The sequence below is a fragment of the Galendromus occidentalis genome, unplaced genomic scaffold, assembly GCF_000255335.2.
Source record: "Galendromus occidentalis unplaced genomic scaffold, Mocc_1.1 scf7180000077515, whole genome shotgun sequence".
Taxonomy (NCBI): Eukaryota; Metazoa; Arthropoda; class Arachnida; order Mesostigmata; family Phytoseiidae; genus Galendromus; species Galendromus occidentalis.
In genome coordinates this window covers 1-3,984 of record NW_003805503.1, presented here as the reverse complement: position 1 = coordinate 3,984, position 3,984 = coordinate 1, and the positions used below count along the sequence as shown (strand labels likewise).

The 3,984-nt window shown below is 56.6% G+C and overlaps 1 pseudogene; it reads right to left on the bottom strand.

The window, feature by feature from the left end:
* Positions 1-536: 536 nt before the first annotated feature.
* LOC100903524 (uncharacterized) lies at positions 537-3,925 on the bottom strand (annotated as a pseudogene).
* Between the last annotated feature and the right edge of the window lie 59 nt (positions 3,926-3,984).

Below are 3,984 nucleotides of genomic sequence, written 5' to 3'. Positions count from 1 at the left end.
TCAATTCAATCGAAGAATACAACAAGAAATACGGAAGCGCACATATACGGTACGTATTCGGGTCTGAGTGAGTCCTGTTCTGCGGGTCAGCACTCGAGAAGGGATCAAAGAAGCCCTCTCGAGTAACTCCTCGAAAGCCCACGCTCGGACGATGACGCAGGAAATCGGTTCAAAACGTTGGAATCACAACGTTCTCGCAGTGAGGTACAAGGAATGGAAGTTGGTGCGACCTCTTAGCGGTAGCGTCATGACGGGATCGAAACTGAGACTCATGGAAGATCAGTTCGAACGGTCTGTGAAGCTCCTCACATCGAACTTGGAGGAACTTGCGGACACCAATCAGGAGATATTCACGGCCCATTACTCGCACGCCGCAGTCATGAACGCAACGGCGGCCGTGACCTTCAGCATCGATGCGTTCGATGATCCGAATGGAATTCTCACAAGATAAGTTTCGATATAATTTACAGTCCACCCAAGCTGAGTTCTGAAGGGAGTCAGCTTGCGCCTTCTTTCTCTTGATATGCTGATGTGCGTTATGCGACTTCTAGGGGAACGAGCAGTCTTGCTGCTCGACGCGTCACGTAGCCGTTGGCGAATTTGACCGTGTACGTTCTGACGACTCCGTCGCGGCCGATGTTCTGTTCTAGGACTCTGACGAGCTGCCAGCCAATCCGTGGCCGGTTGTCTTCCTCCAAAAAACAGACGTCACCGACGCTGATGACGGGCTTTCCGCCGCGCTCTGTTTCGCTGATGCTCCGGAGACGAGTAATATACTCGCGACGCCAACGCGTCGCGAGCGCTCTGTAGTACGTGGTGCGGTTGAGGAGATCGGAGCGCAGGCGATTTTTGTTCATCTCGTCGAGCGGGGTGATCGAGCAAAGCGGCGGTCGGAGGGGAGCGCCTCTCAGGAAGTGCGAGGGAGTCAGTGGCGTCGGCTCGTCGGGATCTCCTGAGACGTAGGTGAGCGGACGGTTGTTCACGGTGGCGGCGATCTCAGCGATTATCGTTCGAAGTTCCTCGAACGTGAGTAAACTTCTCCCTAGCGTTCGCTTCAGAGCGCCCTTGACGGTCCCAACCATCCGCTCCCAAAATCCCTCGTGACATGGAGCGCGCGGGCAGATGAACCTCCATTCCAGTCCGTGCTTCGACAGGAGCTCGCGTATGTCCGGGTGTCTCTTCGAATTGAAAAAGCGCTTGATATCAGCGGCTGCCTTTACGAAGGAGCGTGCGTTGTCCGAGACCAGAGCGGAGCATTCGGGATACAAGCTCAGGAACCTGCGGATAGCGAGATGGGTTTGCGCGGTTGTCATCGAGGGCACGAGCTCTAAGTGCACTGCACGAACGGTGGAGCACGTGAAGAGAGCGATGTAATTCTTCTGAGTATCCGAGCCGAGCCGGGTGAGGAATGGACCACAGAAATCCAGACCGCTCGTCTGGAAGGGCACGACAGGACTCAGACGTGACTCCGGGAGAGGCGCCTCGATAACCTTTTGCGTCGGACCGTGTTGTTTGCGACAAATCACGCATTTCCCCAGAATCGACTTGATGCGCTGGCGGCCGCGTGTTATCCAGTAACGACGCCGCAGTGCTGCGAGGATCGTGGATACACCCAGATGTGCGTTGACCCTGTGCTCGTCGACTATGAGCAAGGGTGCGAGATGTGATTCTCCGGGGATCACGATGGGTGTCTTTTCGTCGTCGGTGAAATGCGGGCTGGCGTAGAGTCGGGTCCTCGCGCGGAGAAGACCGTCTTGATCGATGAACAACTTGAGACCAGCCACCTTGGAGTTCCGAGCGGGGAAGTCGTCGGCCGATGCTGCCTCGAGTTCTCGCGGGAAGTGTTGTCGCTGAGTCCATTTGATGAGATGGTTGAGAGCCTGTTGACGCGAGCAGGATGCGGTGATGGGCGGCAGTTTGCGCATACGTCGTATAGACCTGAAGATCATCTCGGTCGTTCGGACAACCGCTCCCAGCGTGCTGTAGCGCTTGATGTCGACCAAGCATTGGCAATCCGGACGTACGGTGATCGCGGCGCTGGTCATCCGCAATTCGTTGTCGACCGCCGAAAGGGATGGCGTGTCGTCTTGGCCTGGTTGCGAAATGGGTCTTTCAGTCTCCGGGAGAGACAGCCATTCCGGCCCGCGCCACCAAGTGGTGTTTCTGCTGAGTTCTCCAGCCGAGACACCCCTCGTGGCAAGATCAGCTATGTTGAGCGAACCGGGGACATGATGCCATTGATCAGCCGTCGATGAAGCCTGGATCTCGGACACTCGATTGTTCACGAAGGTTTTCCAACGACCGGCTGATGACGCAGTACACCAATAATAGGTTACCATGGAATCGGTGTAGAACGTCACTCGATCAACCGGAACCATGAGCTGGTCAACGATGTAGTTTCGCAATCGAACTGTGAGGAGAGCGGCCATGAGCTCGAGGCGAGGGAGGCTCAGCGGCTGCCGCGGAGCGACACGAGTCTTGGACATGATGATTGAAGTCTTGCACGTTCCATCCGCGAAAAGGGTCTGCATGTAGGCCACAGCAGAGTAGGCGATTGGTGACGCATCCCCGAACAGATGGAGATGACGACCGGTGGGAGGAACGCCGCGAACGCCAATGCAACGTGGGATGCGAACCTTCGAAAGAGCCGGGACCTCTTCTGTCCAGGTCTGCGCATCTGAAGTCAAGTTGCCGCTGAGAGGATCGTCCCATTTGAGATCGGCGGCCCAGAGCGCCCTGAGAAGGAGCTTTCCACGAATGAGGAATGGTGCGAGCCAGCCCAGAGGGTCGTAGATGGAGGCAACCAGCCTCAACACGGACCGTTTGGTTCGAATCCTCGTAGCCCTGCCCGATCCACGACATGGTCGAGAGCGAACTGGAAAGAGTCTTCCGTTGGATGCCAGGAAATTCCCAAAACTTTGAGGAGTTTTCCCGCATCCAGATTCAACGCAGCTTCCGGAACCCCTCGACGAGTGAGGTGCTCCGCGAGTGGGCGGGAATTCGTCTTCCATTTCGCAAGTTCCATGCCGGCAGAACGCAGATTGTCTTGGATCGTGTCGGCGAAGATCCTCGCGTCAGCAACCGATGGGAAACTTCTCAGAAGGTCGTCGTGATAGAACGATTCCCCCAAGCGCATGGTGGACTCGGGATCGACACGTAAAAAGTGCTCGCGAAGCGTGGCGGCAAGAAGGAAGCCACTAGGGGTAGCTCCCCAGGTGACCTTTTTCATCTGGTAGCAGCGGGGTTGAGTGTCCTCGGGTCCCTGCCACAGAAAGCGAAACAATTGCCTATCAGACTCGCTCACGTTTATGCAGAGATACGCTCGAGCTATGTCCGCGGAAACCGCGACAGCGTGGAGACGAAAGTTCAAGAGAACTCCCACGATGTCCGGGTTGAGGTTGGGGCCAGGGAGCAGATATGAGTTGAGAGATCTGCAGCCACGCGCTGAGGAGGAGCAGTCGAATACAATTCGCCATTTCTCTCCCTTATCCGAAGCGGTAACGACGTTGTGGTGAGGCATAAAGTAGGAGCCTTGGCGTAGCGAAGAGTCCTGCCGGTAGACCTCGGCCGAAAACTTTCCGACTTCCTCCGCGTGTCCCTGCTCCACGAATGACATGACCTCCTGGTGATACCTGCTGTAGGTGACCGGGTGGCTGCGGAGCCCCCTCAGCTTGCTGTTTAGACGATCAAGAGCCTGCTCGAGGTTGTCGCGGAGCTCTTCGACGCCCGGTCTGCGAGGCATGCTGACCGTATATCGTGAGTTCTCATACTTCAGGCTGTCCTTGAACTGACGAGTCGCGCTTAGCTCGTCGGAGCTCAGAGGAGAAGCATCTTCCTTCTCGATGCCGATTGCCTCGAGACTCCATAGTCTCTCGAGCTCCTCGGCGTTGCGCGAAATGCTCGCCACACAACAGTGGACGTTGGCCTGCAGCAGCTCCAGCCGCGGCTCGATCGCCCTTTCGGCTGTTCCATCCGAGTATAGAT